The sequence below is a fragment of the Arvicola amphibius genome, chromosome 9 (genome assembly GCF_903992535.2).
Source record: "Arvicola amphibius chromosome 9, mArvAmp1.2, whole genome shotgun sequence".
Classification (NCBI taxonomy): domain Eukaryota; kingdom Metazoa; phylum Chordata; class Mammalia; order Rodentia; family Cricetidae; genus Arvicola; species Arvicola amphibius.
The window spans coordinates 70,497,919-70,517,303 of record NC_052055.2 but is presented as its reverse complement, the minus strand read 5'-3'; the positions used below and the strand labels follow the sequence as shown (position 1 = coordinate 70,517,303).

The 19,385-nt window shown below is 49.5% G+C and overlaps 1 long non-coding RNA gene across 1 annotated transcript in view; it reads left to right on the top strand.

Moving 5' to 3' along the window:
* Nucleotides 1-19,385, top strand: part of LOC119822171 — a 180,083-nt gene that overhangs the window by 68,444 nt on the left and 92,254 nt on the right. The window contains exon 3 of the long non-coding RNA XR_005286739.1: nt 15,803-15,889. This is a non-coding gene — a long non-coding RNA (uncharacterized LOC119822171). The remainder of the gene's footprint in view (nt 1-15,802; nt 15,890-19,385) is intronic.

Here is a 19,385-nt window from a genome sequence, read left to right as displayed (position 1 = left end):
GGTGGAGGAAGCTGTGGGAAGATTGAAAACCAGCGTACTGCTTAAGGAGTAGTCTGTGCTCTGTGTTCCCACTTTGTGGACGGTGACGTCTGACCTGTTGGTGTTCCTTGCTTTTCTTATTCCTCTTTCCTTTTCAGTTTTGTTTTTGGTTTCTAATCTTTTAGTAGGAGGGTCGGTCTTCCCCTAAGGATATTTCACACCCGGGATAATAGCTTTTTAAAAAATATTTATTTTTATTGGATGTGTATGGGCATTTTGCCTTCATGTATATAGGTGCATCACATGCGTGCATGGTGCTCAGAGGCCAGATGAAGGTGTCGGATACCCCGGAAATGGAGTTATAGAAAATTGTGAGTCGCCATGAGGGTGCTGGGAGTCAAACCTGTTCTTGTTTCTGCAAGAGCAGCCCACGCTCTTAACCACCGAGCCATCTCCTCGGCCCACAGGTGGCATTTTCAGTGTGCCCAGTCTCCAGGTGTACAGGATCTGCTGGTCTCTGAGTCTCCCGAGGCCCCAGGTGCTAAGGCTGGCTTGCTTTCCAGCTTCAACCTGGGCTGCTCATAGGAAGCAGCAGAAAACTGCAAGGCTTCCCCCCAGCCTCCGCTTAGGAGAAGAGGGGACTGAGAAGGAACGTTAAAAGGACCCACTCCTGGCTTACCTGGCCGCTGCTCCCTGTGTGGACAGTGGAGAGGCTTTGCCGTCTGGTCTGAAGGGGAGTGGCTACCATTGGCGGGTAAATTGGAAAACTTTGTTGGAGGTGGTGATGAAGACACCGACCGGTGTTAGACACCGGAAGTCCCGCCTTTATGCCCCTCTGCAGCTCTGGGAAAAGCTGGTTTCCAGAAAAGCCTGGGTGAACTTGCTCAGATACCCACCCTCTCCGTGTCTGGGGTAAGCTTTTGAGGCACAAGGTGTATGCTGAGCCAGCCTCAAGCCCAAGTTCCAACCTCTTTGTACCTACTCTCACCTCACAAGCAGCCCAGCTCCCTCAGGTGAGCCCTCCCCTCAGTATAGATGTCAGCAACGTGGCAGTGCCTGAGCCTGCACGGCATCCAGTGTGGATGGGCCTGCGCATTTGACTCTCAGTCCTTTGGTGCGGTTCAGCTTCCTTCGGCCCCAGTGAGGACTATGAATACATACAGTGGCGGCGGCCTTGGGGCCGGACCTATAAACAGTCTCTCTGAAGATGCTCTGCGGAGCTGGCTTCCCGCTTTGGTTCCATTCAGCATAAAGATACAGTTTTCATGGCTGATTCAGCGGCTGAAGATGACAGGGCCTTGTGCCTGGTTGGGTGGCTCAATCTAAGTGTTTCACTCTGCCCTGCTTAAAGAAACTGCCAAAAATAGAAGAGGTTGTGGGGAGCAGGGAGTGGGGCAGATAAAACCCATCTTCGGGAGGCTTCCAGGCCAACGGAGGCGAACAACCCCTGCTGCAGGGACCCAAAGTCTGTCTCAGGGTGCTCCCCATTTGAGTGGTAGACACAATTCTCCTGAGTGGGACTCAATCTAATGACAAAGGTCTAGGATGAGACGCCTGATGCTCCCACAAGCTGGTGAGTGCACAGCCCACATTCTCAGGAGCTCCCAGGCAGGGGAGGGTGCGGGAGCCACCTGTTCCTACGATGGATGGAGGAGTGTTGATCCTTACTTGTCTCCAGTGCCATTTAATGGTAAGTGACACAGGAGAGGGCCCTCAAGGAAGCCTCGAAAGGGCCAGGCATTGTGGTGCACGTCTTTAATCCCAGCACTTGGGAGGCAGATGCAGGCTGATCTCTGTGAATTCAAGGCCAGCCTGGTCTACATAGCAAGATCCAGGACAGCCAGGGCTACACAGTGAGACTTTCTTGAAAAAAAATCAAAAGAAAAGAAAAAGGCAGCCATTGAGGGAAGCAGCAGATTCGAACTCCATCCTGGTGCATGTGTGTAATTTGTGCTGTCTTTAGTAGGAGGTCATCAGAACGGTAAAAAACAATTGAAACATTGTATGTGTGTGTGTGTGTGTCTCTCTCTCTGTCTGTCTATCTGTCTGTGTGTGTAGCCATGTGTATGCCATGATGCATGTGTGGGAATAAGTTTTCAAAGTCAGATCATCAGCTGTGGCAGCAGGCTGGGCCACTTATTGGCCTCACCCTTCATCACCTGTAGAGCATGTAGCTGGTGGAGAGGCTGTTTCTTTGGCTGGACTTCTTGTTCTGGAAACCCATGAGAAGATGGTTTGGAGTTGGGTTAGTGCTGAAGAATTGTCAGGGGCTTCATAAATATGGCTGTTGTTCCCTTGCTTCCTCCCATATCAAATGATGAGGTTTTGTTTTAGATCTCTTGGGTCTATCATTGTCAAGGTCAGAATGTATGAGTCTTGTAGAAAAGACTTTAGATACCACCTAGCTTGATGTTCCCATTTCACAGAGGAGCAGGGGTGGGGGTAATTCTAGACAAAGAGAGTACAAAGGCCCTGAAGCAGGAAAGTCAAGACTACCCAGGAATCTCTGGGGTGGGGAACAGAGAAGTAAAGGGTTTTTCTTAGTATTGCTGTGAGGTTGTGCTGGGCTCAGGGTCTGACTCCTGAACCTGCTTCCCCTTCCTGCTCAGCTGCCTGATGATGACAGTGGTCCAGGAAGTCGTGTGATCAGCTTCTCCCCTGCATGCCCCTCGCTTAGAATAAAGGCCAAACACTTGCTGTAACCCACCGACTCTTGCTCCCACCTCCTCCTCATCTCACCTCAGCATCCATAACTAGCCATACCCCTCACTTAGACCACACTGGATTCCTGCTTCAGGGCCTTTGTACTCTCTTTGTCTAGAATACCCCCACCCCTGCTGTCCCTCTCCCCCTTCAGAAATACCTTCCTTCACCCTCCAGGACTAAGTGCCTTTTGGACCACTTTCTGCTCGACCTACCCTATGCTCGCTTCTCCAGAGTTTACCACTATGCAGCACACTGTATATTCATTTATCCAATGTGCTTCCTCCCTTTAGATTAGAAACACCAAAACGTGTTCACTGCTGCATGTGATCCAGCGTCTGGATCACTCTTGACACGTGGTAGATGCTCAGTTTGTAATTGTTCAACGAAAAAGGAGAGAGGGAGGGATGGAGAGGAGAGGAGAAGTAGAAGAAAGGGAGGGAGGGAGGGGAGAGAAGAGAAGTAGAAGGAAGGGAGGGAAGGAAGGAGGGAAGAAGGGAGAAAGGGAACAACAGACACACATTGAATGGCAAGGAGCCTGACAGGGATGTGAAGGAGATGGTGGTGGGGTGCACACTTCAGCTGTTAGAGCACTTCCCCACAGTGCTCTGAAACCCTGGGTTTGATCCCCAGTACCACATACACCAGGTGTGGTGGCTCACAGGTGTGGTAATCCCATAGCTCAGACTCTCTGGTGTGGGCTGCGAAGATGGTTCAACCTTTCAGAGCACTGGCTGTTCTTCCAGAGGACCTGGGTTCGATTCCCAGCACCCACATGTCGGGTCATAACTGTCTGTACCTCAACTTCTAGGAGATCTGAACCCTCTTCTTCTTGCCTCCTAGGGCACAGACATAAATGCACATCAGATCAAATAAATAAACCTTTAAGATAAAAGAGGCAGTGTTTGTGAATGCCAAGGCCTTGCAGGGGTCCACAATTTGACCTTTGGTTTGCCCCACCTTGCCAAATGATAGGCTGGGAGTGAGTCTACTGAGGCCTTGGTGTGTGTCCTGCCTCAGGTTCGTGGTTTAAAGTCACCCACGTAACCAGAGTTCATTTTCTGGAAGACAAAGAAAGGACCAGAAGACTTGATCCAAAAATGCTGGGAAAATCGTGACGTCTCTGTGTGTGGCTGGTGGTTGTACAGTGAACCTGAATTTTGTTTGTTATCATGAAATTGAGAGGTCAGGAGGGGAAGCTGAAAGTTTCCGGGTTCTGGTCCTGCCCCCTTTTTGGTGGCCCTGACCAGTGACTTCCCTGTTACAGCCTCAACTTCCTCATTTCTGAAGTGAGAATTGGACCAGGCCAGGTGGGGGGGTGTGTGTGACAAGGTTCCTTGGAAGCCATATTGATAGTTTGAAGAGGACCTTCCTCGAAGGGACAAGAGATGGAACCCTGTAGTTCTTAAGGTCCTTTCTGGCCCTGACCTCCCTGGCATCACTTTAGAATCATGGCTCTCGTGGATGGCAGATCACGGTTTGGGCGAGACAACAATGTCCTTGATGGGTAGGAAGAAAAATGACAGTTTGGTCAACTGGTAAAGGTTGACCAGTATCTTCAGTGCAGGTGGCTTTAGTTAACGTGGGCTCTCTGTCTGTCTCTCACACATGCACACACACACACACACACACACACACACTGTCTCTCTTCTTGATCTGAACCTATTGATAGACAATTGTAAGATCAAGAGTTTCGGTTTGATCCCCACTCCTCGCCCCAGTCTGAGTTTGTTTCCTCAGCTTTTCACGCCAACTCTCAGCTTGTCTGCCTGTTTTAGGGGAACATAATTGGCTTTCGACCCACCTCTTCACTGGACTGGTGGGATGCCATCTAGGTCAGTTTGGATTTGGTTCCTATAGCACTGGTGCCCCTCCTCCACTTATCTGTGCCCACCCCCATCCCAACCCCTGGCCTAGTCCAATGAGGGGGAGCCACACTCCCACCAGCTTTAGGAACCTTCCGCCCTTCCCACACCCTTGCCTCTTGTTCAGAATCAGCTTCGCAGTTTGTGGGGCCCAATGCGGATGCAAATGTGGGGCCCCATTTTTAAAAATAAGAACACTGACTTTGAAGACAGCGACAGGATTAAATCAAGCCCCATGAGACCATATAGGTACATGTCTGTGACACTGGCTGTCGCTTACTGTTTCTTTCTTGTGCTAGCAGGACATTGGAGGCATTGGACATGCATTTTCAGTCATTAGAAGCTCCCCCAGAAGGGCTTTGAGCTGCATCTCTCATACTGACTCAGGGTTGCTACCATGAGTCATTTGTGTTTGGAAATGTGGAATAGTGTAGGAAGGGCATGGACCATGCCTGTGGCTTCTGGTGGAAGAATGGTGATACTGTTCTGGCTGCCCTAACAACACTGAAGGAACATCTGTTTGGAACATAATTTGGTTTGCCCTTTACAGAAAATCTTCTGAGCGCCACTATCTATCTATGGCTTGTTGGTTAAGAGCACCGCTGCTCTTGCAGAGGGCCCTGGTTTGGTTCCCAGCGTCCACATGGTAGCTCAGAACCACCCTCCAGTTTCTCAGGACCAGCCATTCTCATCTGGTCTTGAAGGCTCCTGCATATGTGAGGTACACACACACTCACAGAGGCTCACACTCATAAACATGCTAAATAAAGGGGCCAGCAATGGTGGCGCACACCTTTAATACCAGCACTTGAGGCTGAGGCAGGAGGATCTCTATGAGTTCGAGACCAGCCTGGTCTAGTCTATAGAGCTAGTTCCAGAACAGCTAGAGCTATACAGAGAAATCTGGTCTCAAAAAAAAAAAAAACAATCAATAAATAAATGGAAATAAAAATTAAATAATAGAGGAAGGGAGATAATCTCACAAAGGTTCACACATACACTTACTAAATAAATAATGGAAGGAACTAATAAGTCTTTATTTTTCAAGTCTTTTGATGAGTAGGACAAGTGTTCTACCCGTCAAGGGCCTGTTGAGAGACCGGGTGTTTGCCTAACGTGCACCGGTCTCTGAGGGCACCTGTACTCACATGCTTAAATCCACATGCAGACACACACGTACACATATAAATATTTTACTTTAATTAATTAAATTTTGTTTTTTTTCGTAAAAAGATTCCTCTGTGTAGCCCTGACTGTCCTGGAACTCACTCTGTAGACCAGGCTGGCCTTGAGCTCACAGAGACCCGCCTCCCTCTGCCTCCCAAGTGCTGGGATTAAAGGTGTGAGCCACCACTGTCTGGCAAGTTTTTCTTTTAAAGACTTTATTTTGTTTTGTGTATGAATGTTTTACCTGCATGTAAACATGTGAACCACTTGTGTGCCTAGGGCCCTTGAAGGCCAGAAGAGGGTTTGATCCCCTTCTGGGAGGTGGAGGTAAGAAGACCAGCAATTCTGGGTGGGGCATCCTTGGCTATATGACAAGCCCAAGGCCAGCATGTGATACATGACCCTTAAAACAAGTAAACCACCACTAATACCAATACAGATCTAACTTAGCTCAAGCGTCACTCTTCTTGAGAGTTCTTAGTCATATTTAGCCTTCTGCCTTCATGTTGTCTGCGGTTCCCAGTCCCGAGTTCCTGGTTGGCATTTCTAGTCCTGGCAGGGTTCTCATATATAGTAAGGACTTAGCAGCTTGTCTGCACTGCCACCAGGCATGGTGGTGCACACGCGTAATTCCAGCACTTGGGAAGTAGGGAGGCAAGAGGATCAGAAATACAAGGTCACCCTCAGCCACATTGAGACCTTGTCTCAAATTTTAAAAAAAAGGGGAGGGGAGACAACTGTGGAGATGGCTCAGTCAATAAAACACTTGCCACACAGGTATGAAGACCCAAGTTCAGACCCTCAGCACCCACGTAAAAAGCCAGGAAGGGCAGCATATGCCCATAATCCCAGACTTGGGAAGACAAAGACAGGAGAATTTTGGAGCTCAATATGCAGCTTCAGGTTCAGTGAGAAGCTGTCCCCCAAAAATAAGGTTGAGGAAGACGCCTGATGCTGACCTCCCTATGCATCCTTATATATACATACCTCACACACGTGATTACAAACACATAAAAATACGCTAATAAAGACATTCGAACTAATTCATACAAGAGAGTAAAGAGGAAACATTTTTAACAAAGAAAAGAAAGAAAGAGGAGAAGAAAATGCCCTAGTTACATCATCAGGTGGGCAGTAATAGTTCATGTGGCTAGAAGAATAAAAGCATTTTAGCATCAGGGAGCAAATATCATGAGCATCTCAGGAGCATCTTCTCTTTACATCCCTAGAGGGTGGGTACCGTTATTCTTGTCTTCATTTTCTTTGGCTGATGGAGGATGTGGGTCTGAGACACAGAGGCAGGCTATCATGTGACTCCTAAATGTCGTTCCTCCATCATGGTCCCCACCCGTCCTGTGACCATGGCTGGTCTACTCCAGCTCGCTGCTTGTGGTTCTCTTCCCACCTCCTTTCCGTTTGACCTAGTTGAACCTCGCTTTTTGAGATCCAAGTCAGATCTCACTTCCTCCATGAGACCTTCTCCAACCACTCCTACCTCCCACATCTCTTCCTGGGCAGTCAGTGGCAGGTGACGCTGCGCTGTGGCTCAGGATGTCACCTCACTGTTCTGAACACGGCGTCCTGAATGCTGAGCAAGACGCCGATGGGCTTAAATTGTGGGTCTTAAATACCTGAACTCACTTTTACTGCGAGCTTCCACCGAAGCAACTGGAAGGAAGCAATTGTTTATGGGGCCAGAGGCAGGGCTGAGGAATGTCTCCATGATGGTACAGCACATGAGGGACCGGTGGGGAAGACCATTCCCATACAAGGTCTGAGAGAAGTGTCCCTGGAGCCTCAGAGGGGCCAAAGCTGTGAGAAAGGGACCCCACCATGGCAGCTGATACATTTGAGAACTATAAAAAGTATATGTAGTGTGTGTGTGTGTGGGGGGGGATGTAAGAAGGAAGGGAGGGAGGGAGGGAGAAAGGGAGGAGAGAGAGAGGAAGAGCGCCCAGGCCTGTGTGGGGGTCCATTCACATATATGGACGGCAGAGGACAGTTTGTGGGGTTGGTTCTCTCCTCCCACCCTGTGAGTCCTGGAGCACAAGCTCAGGTGGTCAGGGTTGTTCACAGTCATTCCTTCTCTCCGAGCAGCTTAGCTACTAGCCTGACAGCCGCACTTAAGAGTTAGCAGTGGTGTTTCCCTGCTGCATGTGGCCAGTGACCCCCATGAAGGCTTCCCAGAAAGCCTTGCGCTGAAGGTACAGCTCCATGACAGAGCACCTGCCCAGCAGGCTTGAGACCCCGGGTTCTATCCGCAGCGGCACAAAAACTAATGAGCAAAACCAGAGTTATCTCTGCGGGGGTCATGCATCTGGGTTGAGTAGGGCTAGACCCTGTGATGGCTCTTTTGACATCTCAAAGTTTCCCAGCAGTTTGGATAATTGGCAGGTGTCTGTTTGGGCAGCTCATGTCTCCCAGAGTCACCCAGGTCACTTGCAGTGACTGTGTGTACCCAGGGAGGACTTGGCCTATCTCCATGTGATGCTGCTTGATTTCATTTCTTTTTTCTCTATTCCTATTTTCCACCCACCCCATTGGCTTAGATCCTCTTTAGACACTGGAAGGACTGGAGCTTCAGGGAAGTGGTCCCCACCAAGGAGAGGCTGAGTTCCTCACTTGGGTCTTCCTGCTATGCCCAGCTGGATTTGCTGTTCCTAAGTGTGTCAGGGTTCTTTCTGCCTGGGCAGGCCAGGCAGTGTTCCTCCTCTTCAGAGGTATGACCCAAGCCTCCCCCGCAACGCTCCGTGCTCCATGCTCTGTGGTCCCCAGGTCTTGAGCTCTTAGCTCTCTTCCTGCCTTTTGAGATAGTCATCCACTTCTCTTCTTTGCCTCAGGTGGTATTAAGGAGTGATGGGGAGTGGATGAGTTGGGGAATCTCACAGTCTGCCCCTTATGATCCTTTGAGTTTCTAGACTCCTGATGTCTAAGTTGCCTGTTAATTGGAGTATGTGTGGTTGTCGTCAGCAGAGACTCAGTGCTACTTAGAAATAGCCCCTGAGGAAGACAAAGATGGAGGTCCAAGGAGACACATGGGAGAGGACATGGGCTTGTGTGACTGTAGAGGGCCAGATGGGCTCTGGGCAGGGCTTGTCACGCTAAGAAACCTTTCCACATCTGTTCTTGGGGACCCACCATGGCTCAGGGATGCTTGGGCTCCAAAGCCCAGGCAGGGCACAGAAGCCTGGAGGGTCTAACCAAGAAATCGTCCATTTGTCAAGGAGGGTGTGGTTCTGCAGTGCTTGCTGGGACCTGGCCTGGAGTCCGATGCTCATGGCGTGTGCATTCTGGGTGAGCTCTGATGCTTAGCCTTGGTTCTGAACTGTGGTGATTTCTTTACTCCAGAAGTCAGAAGTAATAAAGATTACACAGAGAAAGGGGAAGGACATGTCACCTGCAATCCACTCAGTATTATTCACATTTTGGACTTGGGTATGTAGCGCTCCCTGGTCAGATTTTCTGCATTTACAATGCTGTACATTTATTTTTTTTAACCTGTGCTTCTGTGTCTGTGGTTTTTAAAAGTTATTTGTTTATTGTGCTTGTGTGTGCATGCAGCATACACATGCCACAGTACATGTATGAAGATCTCATTTGCAGGAGTTGGTTCTCTCCTACCACATGGGTCGCAGAGATTTAACTCAGGCTGCCTGGCGTTGAAGCTCATAATTCAGGCTCTGCCAGCTGAGTTACCTCACTGGTCCCTGGTTTTAATTCATTAAAAAAAAAAATACTTGTTTGCTCCAAGTTCAAACTGAAAGGTAAAATGACAACCCCCCTGGGCCTGCCTCTGTCACCCACCCCGTAATACTGTGCTTCAGAGGTGGTTCCCGAGTTACCGTCGCCAGGTGCCCTTGCTTTGGGAGACAGAAAGGCTAAGGAAACCACTTAGGGGGAGGATGGAGAGGGAGCCCTGGCTGCTGTGACTTTCTCAGATGTCAGTGCAGGCCGTTGGAGGGATGGCAGTTTGTGGCAGAGAAGGAACTTCAGAAAAAGTGTGTGTAGGGCAAGGAGGGCATGGGGACATTCCGAGGTTGGGTTTGGGCTGGCACTGGCAGGTGAGGAGCAGGGAGGATGAAGGCGAGCGAGATGGTGTCAGAGCGGGTTATGATCAGATGTTACCCTTGGGTAGGGGTTGGGGGTGGGTGGGGTAGCGGAAGTGTCAGGAAGTGGTCGTAGTAACTGGAAGATGTTTGTGAATGCATCTCTGTGATGTGATCAGCATCTCTGTGTTAACCTCACATCATCATCATCATCATCATCATCTTATTATTATTATTATTATTATTATTATTATTATTATTATTATTATTATTATTAAAGTCTGTGAATGCCTGAACCCTGGGCAAAGTTGGCCTGGGAGCTGTTGATATCAAATTTGCTTTGATTTTGTTTCTGGTACCACTTTGTACTCTCAGTTTTTAACTTATGTCCATTGCGTGTATGCATGATATGCGTATGCGTGTAAGCATTTTTGTGGTTCTGGGCTGGACCCCAGGACCTTGTGCATGCTAGGCAAGTGCTCAACACCTGGGCCACATTCCTAGCTTTCCTTAATTTTTTAGATGTTTTATTTATTTAGTTCTAAAGGTTTGTTTATTTTTTGTGTATCAGTGTTTTGCCTGCGTGTGAGCCTGTGCACCACGTGCATGCCTGGTTTCCCTCAGAGGCCAAAAGAGGGGATCAGATTCCCTGCATCTGGAGTCAGTTGTGCCATGTAGAGATTGGGAGCCAAGTCTTGCTACTCTGCATGTATGTCTCTGTGTGTGTATGTTCATGCATGCATAATGTGCATGTAGAGACCAGAGGACAGTCTTGAGTCTGGTTCCGGGCTTCTTCCACTTTTTTTTTTTTTGAGCTAGTGTCTCTGGTTAGCCTGGTGTTTTACTCCATAGGCCAGACTAGCTGGCCCTGGAGTATCCAGGGATCCCAGCTTTACCTCCCATGCTGTCATTCCTGTGGGTGTCTGCCACCGTGCCCACATTTCTACACAGGTTCTGTTGAGCTTGCAAGACTGAACTGCCTCCTAGCCCACTTAAAAAAAATAAAACCTGCACATGAATAATTCCCAGTTTTAATAGCACATCAAAATCACATAAAACTAGAAAAATAAACACCAAAATAACCCCGACGCCAGGTCTTCCACCCCAAACCAAATGTATTATAGACTCTGGGGTGTGGGATGTAGGGATTGAGAAAATGCAACAACAGAGAGCCAATGTTGAGAACCACGGAATTTGGACCATTGACATTGTTCATTTTAGCCTAGTTTTATTTAGACTTCTCAGTAGCTCATGTGGTAATCTGAAGTGTTATGTAATTTTGTTCCCTTAGAATACCGTGAGCAAACGTAAATCTTAATGCCAAGAGGTCTTCTTCATTAAAAGGTTTTGTGTTAATTTTAATTACATATACTTGTGTGCAGTGTGTGGGCAGGTGTACGCAGGTACCTATGGCAGCCTGAAGGGGTCGTCACATTCCCTGGGGTGGGGGAGTTCAGGTCGCCTGACATGGGTGCTTAGAACTAAATTCTGGTCCTCTGTGAGAGCAGCAAATGCTCTTAATCACTAAATCAACTCTGTTGCCCCTTCAATCCTCTCCGTGAGAAACCCATTGTCAGTCTCTGCAGGTCCCGGTAAAAAGCCGAAGACCTGCCTGTGTTAATAACTCAGACTCTTCTCTGCAGCTCGTCAGATGAGAGTTTGACCCTGTTGTAAGCATGGACTTGAATCTTTTCTTTCTTCTTTTTTATAATGATCTATTTATTTATTTTGTGTGCATTGGTGTTGTCTCTGTGTGAGGGGTGTCACGTCCCCTGGAACTGTAGTTACAGACAGTTGTGAGCTGCCAGTGCTCCTAACCACTGAACCATCTCTCCAGCCCAAATCTTTAATTTCTTATTACTGTTTTGCAAAAGCTAATGGGCTCGAGGCCTGAGGCCATCCTTCTCTGTAATGAAACCCCTGAGACTGAGAGTAGAGATCTTACTGGAAGTGTTTTTGCTAGAAGAATTGTGTATCCCGTCAGTTACAAATAGCATGGCCAGTGTGGGGAGACTGATCCGAGATCAAGTCTGCAGGGTGGGCGGTGTTTAAAGGGCTTGGTGCTTTTTTATCTTTACCATTGAAGTTTCTGGTTTTTGCTTCTTCCTAAATGAGTCATTATTTTTTTTTAAAAAAGGAACCTGTCTTGGGGAGGGAGTAGGGAAACCGCTGCAGAAGGGTGGTGTGGAGGAGGCCTTGGTGAGGCTGGCAGTCAGGTGACTGAATTTACAACTGGGCCGGCCTGCTTCTGGTTCAGGAGTCCTGGGATTATAGGCGGCTGCCACATGCCACCGCAGCCAGTTTGTTTGGTACTGGGGATGGAACCCAGGGCTTCGTGGGTCCCAGTCAAGCGCTCTTCTGACTAAGCCACACCCCCGGCCTCTGTGAGCATTCTTTCTATGTTTCTCATAAACTTCCTGTTGGGGCATGTGTGTGCGGCCCCAGCATCGAGCCTCTAGCCTGCACTTCACCAAGACCTGAAGCCTCTCCAGCACCTGTCCTGGGCTGGCCCGTTGTCCCGCCTGCCTGCTGCCTCCCTAGTCCTTATCTCTGGGAAGTGCTCTGTGGCTTCTGCACTTGCTTTCATGAGTGAGTGCTCAGAGAGGACTGGTGTGGAGGGAGGGAGGGAGGGGAGCAGCATGAAGCGGGTCCCTTATGTAATGCCAGGCACTGTGAAGAATGTATTTATATACTTCTTGTTTTATTTAGGCCTTGCATTAACTCATGCGGAACCAGAATCAAAGAGGCTAGGGCAGCAACCGAAGGTTGGACAGCACCGGGTGTCAAGGCTGGCCTTGCTTCCACATAAGCCTTGACTCCTGAGTTCCTGTCACTCAAGCCAAGTCGGGAGGAGCATGCCACCCCTTTGCTTCCCTTGGTCTGGGCAGATCTTGATTTCTTTCCCGGCATCTTAGTAGATAGCGTTGTCTTGACCACACTCTTGTTCTCCCAAATACATGTAGTTCAGGGCCGCCCTTCTTCATGCGGGTGTGTGTGGGGGGGGTTGATGATCCTTGGCTGATTTTCACAGCTCCCAGGCAGCTCGCGGGGTCCTAGCTTCCTCGTGGCCCCTTCTTACTAAAGTGGAGCTGAAAGGATCTGATTTCCAGGAGGCTGTGCATTCCTCTCGCAGCACATGGGCACCCGGCACTGCCTGTCCTGGTGCCCACCGGCTCCACTCAGCGAGCCTGCTCTCATGGAGGGCTTCCTTTGAAGAAAGCAGAAGGCAAGTCATCAGTATGGCTTTGAGGATACATGAATAGGCAGCTAAGGAAGAGTTCTGGGGTTTGAATCTGGGATGATCATGACAAGGCAGAGAGGGGGTAGTCTACGCCCCGCTCTTCCTTCTCCTCTTCCTCATCGTGATGGCAGCCAGCAAGTGCCCGGCTGCACAGCCAACATAGAAAAATAGATGTGCCTGCAGAAGCTTCTAGAAGGCCAGTGTCCTGCCTTCCGTTCTACTTTCTGAAAACCCTTTGAAATTCCACCTAACAAACATCGCTGTTGCTCTGTGGAGCAGTTCCACTCTTCAGCAGTGGGCAGTGTCAGATTGTTTGCTTGTTTGTGGGTTGTCGGTGTGTGTGTGTGTGTGTGTGTGTGTGTGTGTGTGTGTGTGTGTGTGAATGCGTGTGTGTAGATGTTTTGGCCACATGCATGGCTGTGCACCATGTGCCCTTGGAGGTCAGAAGAGGGTGTCATATCCCCTAGAACTGGAGTTACAGATGGTTGTGATCACCACGTGGGTGCTGGGAGCTGAACCCAGGTCCTCTGGAAGAGCAGCCAGTGCTCTGGGTGGCCGAGCCATCTCTCCATCTTTAGCAAGTGTTCTTTAATAAAGCTGCAGTTGCCCTGGTGGTGGTGTGTGTGTTGTAGTCTATATGGGCACATAGAACGCTTACTCAGAAAAGCTAAGTGCAGTTCGCTCAGAGGTGGTGATGGGCGGACTTTGTGAGGCTCTGGAGAGACCAGAGAGGGCTCTCTGGAGAGGCCAGGAAGGACAGAACCTTGGGAGAGCCAGTGGTGAGCGGTGAGAGGGTGACGTTAGGATTTGGTGGACAGAAGTGCCTCCCAGAAACAAGGTCTAAGAAAGACTCGCGTGCCATTTGCAAAGGAATGGCTGTGGAGTTTTGAATTTTGTTGTAATGGTGAGCCAACCAAACCAGCTGGATAATAGGATCCGTGAGGTTTTATCTGGGTTTGTGTGTGGTAAAAGGGACCGCTGGGAGGTGAGCTCAGAGACATGGTTCATGTCAGACTATTTTACCTGTATATCTGGTGTGCATGTATGTTAAGGTCTCTAGAACCCACTTACAACAGACATAATAGTCCACGCCTGTAATCCCAGCACTTACACGGTGAGAGGCGGAGACAGGTGACCCCTCAGATGCTGCTGCCAGCCCAGCTAGCCTGGCGCTGTCTACCAGGTGGAAGGTGAGGGCTGACAGCCGAGGTTATCCTCTGCCCTCTGTGTGTCCTGGCACCGGCTCTCGCAAACACACAAACACGCACCCAAAGATCCAAGTTCAGGTTTTGCATTCACTGCTGTGTCCCCAGCCCCCACCGCGTTGAATTTTAAGAATGAAACATCGAGAGCAGGGAGGTTTCAGTCCCCGGTGTGCCCCTCACCGCCTAGAAGACTCTGAGAGAGTTACTTTAAACCCGTGAACATCTTCACGGGACTGTTGTGTGAGGATTCCAACTTCTGGCACACCCAGCTCTTAGCGTCTTTAAAAAAAATGTGTGTTGCCTCGCAAGATGACGGCCATGATGTTTGTGATCAGGTGGAATTGGGCAGTGGGATGGGAAGCTATCCTGTGGGAATCGTGGGGAAATGATGCGGCCAGACCAAATGAAGCTGCGTGGGGGCCTCCAACCGAAGTTAGAAACATCGTAGAACCCAAGCTGCTGAGAACCCCACGGCCATGTCGTTTGTATCCCTGCCAAACCAAAACCACCGCCTGTAACTGAAACTGTACATCAGGGTTGCAGGCCGCAGAGGCTAGCTAGCTCCAGCAGGAGGCCTGCTTTTGAGGGGAGACCTATGCTGGTGGGGTACCAGGCTAAAGGGAGTGCCCCATCACCCCCACCTGCAGTGAACTCCCTGCCATCTGCTAAGCTTGCTCAGCTCCAGAACCAGGCCACATTCAGTCATCTGGACGCCTCCCGGCCAGCAGCTCCTTGGTCCCGCCACACTGCCTCCTTCGGCACCCTGGCTCCCTACTCTGGGAAGAAATGGCCCTCTTCCTACATAGGACTCCTCCCCGTGCACCAGTCTCTTGACCTGTGTTGGGCCTGGGACCTCACCCCTTGTGTCTCACGGGGGCCCACCCTCATTTGGGCAGGCAGATCAGTGTCTTCTAGATTTATTCCTTGCTGTTGCTTGTGAGAGGTGGGTCTAGCCCATAATAGCCCATAATAGGCTTCCAGTAGAGGGTGCAGCAGACGCTCCTGGCTTCTGTAGAAGCTGTCCCTCCGAGGTCTCTCTGGGCCTCTGTGTTACCACACTGATAGAGCATCAGTCCTTATCATTCCGAATTCAAGTAATTTTGACACTGGGGACAACTTCCTCCTTCCTGCGGGACAGCCCTCTTCTCTTCGTTTCTTTGATCCGCAGTCAATCTTGCCACTGTCCCGAGGCAGCTACTCTGTGCCACCCTCTGGAATTTAGCGCGGTCACTGCACTGACTGTGTGTCACTAGCTGCTGAGGTCAGAGCAGCTGCAGGGGTGGTGGGAAATGACCCACCTTCAGATGTCTGTGGAATTAGCAGTGACATCATTTGCTGGTGGGTTAAACATGGAACTTATAGGCAAGAGGCCGGGCTGAGTCTTTGGGGTTATGGCTTGACTAAGCCAGAGTGGAGTTTATGTTCGCTTCTCCTCAGCCCTGCCCCACCCCAGGGACCTTTTTCAGTGCGGTGGGTCCTCCTCTACAGTGGCCCGTCTGCTCTGAGTTCCTCGGAACTTATTCCAGCCTCACCCTCATGGTCGCTACCATGCCCGTGTCAGGCCCAGATCTCCTGAACATGTGGTTACTTCCACAGGCTCTGGCTCTGGAGAGTGCTGAAGGAGGAAGACGCAGGAGCAAGGCAACCCTGAAGGAGTCACCAGACATCTTAATCCTGAAACAGGTAGGCATCTTCTCCCTTCTCCCTGATCATGAGACAGCGAGGGGTTCCGTGGTGATTTGTTTGACTAGTGTTGTGGAAAAAGGCCCCGGGAGGGCAGGAGGACTACGGTGGCCCTAGACTCCCACAGGTGTTTAGAAACATGTCTCTAGGAAACAGTCCGTGGATGCACACATGGGGTTTCAGCATCGTCTGGAGTGAGCAGTGGGGATCCTGCCTTGCGTGTCTTTTCACGGCTGTAAACGGCTGAGGATGAAGGGATATCTGTGAGAGAGCCTGGGGTGCCCAGATGGCACTGTGATGACCGGGGATGTGTCAAAGTAGTTCTGAGGGGTGATCTGTAAGAGTTTATTTTATTTTTAATTACGTGAAAATGTGTGCGTCTGTGTGTGGATTTTTGCACATGGTTGCAGTGCCCATGGATGCCAGAAGAGGGCGCTGGGTCCTCTAGAGCTGGATTTATGGCAGCTGAGATGTAGTGCTAAGAGCCCAACGCTGATCTTCTGCAAGAGCAGTGTGTGCTCTTAACTGCTAAGCCACCTCTCCATTCCCTGGTGGTTAATAATGAGTGTCAACTCTATGCCGAGTAGAGTGAACTTGGAGACACGCTTCTGTGAATGCCTGTAGGGCTCTTCCCAAGAAGCTAACTGAAAAGGGGAGGTTCATCTTGAGTATGGACGGTGCCGTCCCGTGAGCTGTGTACCAGGATGAATCAAAAGAAGAAAGAGAGGGACGAGGGACATGACAGCTCCATCTTGACACTTGGGTGATGGAGGCAGGAGGATCGGGAGCTCAAGGTCATCCTCAACTTCATCTTGAGTTCAAGACCAGCTTGGATTATATGAGACCCTTTCTGAGTTGGGGAAATCAAGAGGGAGTGAGGAGCTTCAGAATTTGTTGGGTTCTGCTTCCTGACTGGGCACACAGCGTGCCTGCCCAACTATCTCTGCTTCCTGAACCAGGAGTCCCAGCAGGCCTGAACTTTCCCCATGTTTGTCAGCTCTGGCCTGTGAGCAATTCTCATCTTTTTCTCTCTCTAAAAACAGGCACATGGCTATAGTTCTTTGCCAAGCCTTCCACAGGAGCTGCCAGAAGGGCCCACAGATGGGTGGGTGTGTAAACAGAGCCTCCACTTTGGAAGATTCTTCTTTTGGTTTTCTGTGTATAGGTATTTTGGCTGCTTGTATCTGTGTTAGTGCTTGAGGAGATCAGGAGAGGGCATTAGATCCCCTGGAACTGGAGTTACAAATGGGTGTGAGCCACCGTGTGTGTGATGGAAACCAAACCCAGGTCTTTTTGCAGGAACAGCCAGTGCTCTTAACCTCTGAGCCATCTCTCCAGCGCCACCTTTAACTTTTAGATAAAAGCCTGGTGTGGCAAGAGATAGTTCTTTAACACATCCTCAGTGACAGGCTTTTTGTTTTGTTGTTTCTTTGTTAGCGGCAAGGTCCATGTAACTCAAGCTGCATCAAACTCCCGATGTAGCCGAGATGCCCGTTGAGTTCCAGTCTTCCTTCCTCTACCTCCCCAGTGCTTCCATCACAGGCATGTACCGTGCCAACACACCTAGTCTTTGTGGTACTGGGGATCAGACCAGGGATTTGCTCTTGTTAGGGGATCACGTTTATCTGCCAGCTGAGTGAGACCCCATAGGTGTTCCTTCGTGGACTTAGTTACATTATTTCTTTTTTGCTGTGCCTGATTTTGATTGACTTTTCAAGCCATTGTGTCTAGGGGTTCTATCGTGGAGCAAGTGGACGACGGAGACACTGTACTGGAAGGACTGTTTATAATGGTGCAATAGCAGGGCGAGGAAAACCCAGTAAGGGAGGCTTGAGGTCCCCCGCCCCCGGCAGTAGGGGCATGGAGCTGTTCCCATACCTGTTCCAAAAGGAAGAGAGTACAGAGGGTCTGAATGGGAAATCACCTCGATAAAGGCCTCCAAAAGCGGGGTGCAGGCAGCCTACAGGAAAGAACCAGGATAATGCCATCTGACATGGGCTCCCCCCACTGTCAGCATCTTCCTCCTGTCAGCTGCTCACAAAGACCAGGTAGCCTACCGATTAGAGCTGAGGAACTGGTGGAGGGTGTCTTCAGTAGCAGATGGGAACTGCCTAACAGGGCTGGAGGGTGCTGATCGCCTGGGCTCTTTCTTTCTGTTTTAGTATCAAAACAGTGTGTGCACAGGAGGGAGCAGTGGAGGCTAGCCTTGCATGCTCAAGGCCCTGGGTTCCGTCTCCAGCACCAGCGCAGAAGAAGATTTTTATGCTTGAGTGAGTGGAACTGTATCATTAGGTCAGCAATGTGGGCTGTTAACTGGAAGGTCTGGGAAGAGCAATAAAAATCTTGTTCTTTTTCGGAGTTTAAAAAAAAAGAGACTCAGACAAGCCAGATGCAGTGGCCCACGCCTTTAATCTCAGCACTCAGGAGGCAGAGGCAGGAGGATTTCTGTGAGTTCCAGCCCCGCCTGGTCTCCACAGTGAGTTCCGAGACAGCCAGGGGTACATAGTGAGACCCAGTCTCTTAAAAAACCAAAAAGGAAAATAAAACAAAACAGAACAACAAAGGAAGCCTGGCACAAGGCCACCCACCCCTTCTCTGAAGTGACTCTGGGTACCTGTTGTGCATTTCCCCACCTGAACCAGCTGAGAAACACTGAAAACAAAAATCTGAGCAGGGGTGGGGCGGGGTGGGGCGGGGTGGCAGTCAGCACTGGGGCCTGACCCCCATGCCCTCCTACCTGCATAGCAAGCACAGGCCCAGCTCCCTGACCAGAAAGTATTTTAATAGTGTGGTTGTAGGCAGAATCCTCACAGGAAGCTCCCATTGGCAGCAGGTGACATCTGGTTTTAGGATGCTTGTCTTTAGGATGCAGGATCGTCAATCTAGTGAGCTAACTATGCCTTCTTCAATCCCCTTTAATTTCTAATTTGCTAATTCAACCTTTTTATGGCCTGAGTAAACACTGAGCTCCGAAATCTGGGTTGGTGAAGATTAAATGGCTGTAATGAAGCCTCTCATTTATAACCACATCCATAAAATGGGAGTAAGAATAGCAACTGCTTTGCCGAGGCAGTCCAATCAAGTGCTCAGCTCAGTGGCTGGCCCAATAAATGTTGCTTTTATTAGTGTCATATATCTCAGAGTGTGTCACCTCCATGCATTCTTGTGCATCTTTAATCCAGCAAATTAGCTCTCTTCACTACAAATAAATTGTCTGCCCCGTTTAGTTAGGTCTCTTAGGGGTAAGGTAAATAAACATACTGAAATATTTAGTGTTTATGGATTTTTTAAGTTGAAGTATTTTTATTAGAATTTATTTGGGAGGGACATTAATATAGAGAAGTTTAAGTGACATATCTTTTAAGTTGTAAGAGTTTGTAAACCTCATAGCAATGAGTCTGTATGTTCCCCTGAAAATCCTTTAGCTACTCACGGCCCAAGGTCACCTGCCCCAGGTACTCATGGGCCAAGGTCACCTGCCCCAGCAGATTTCTCT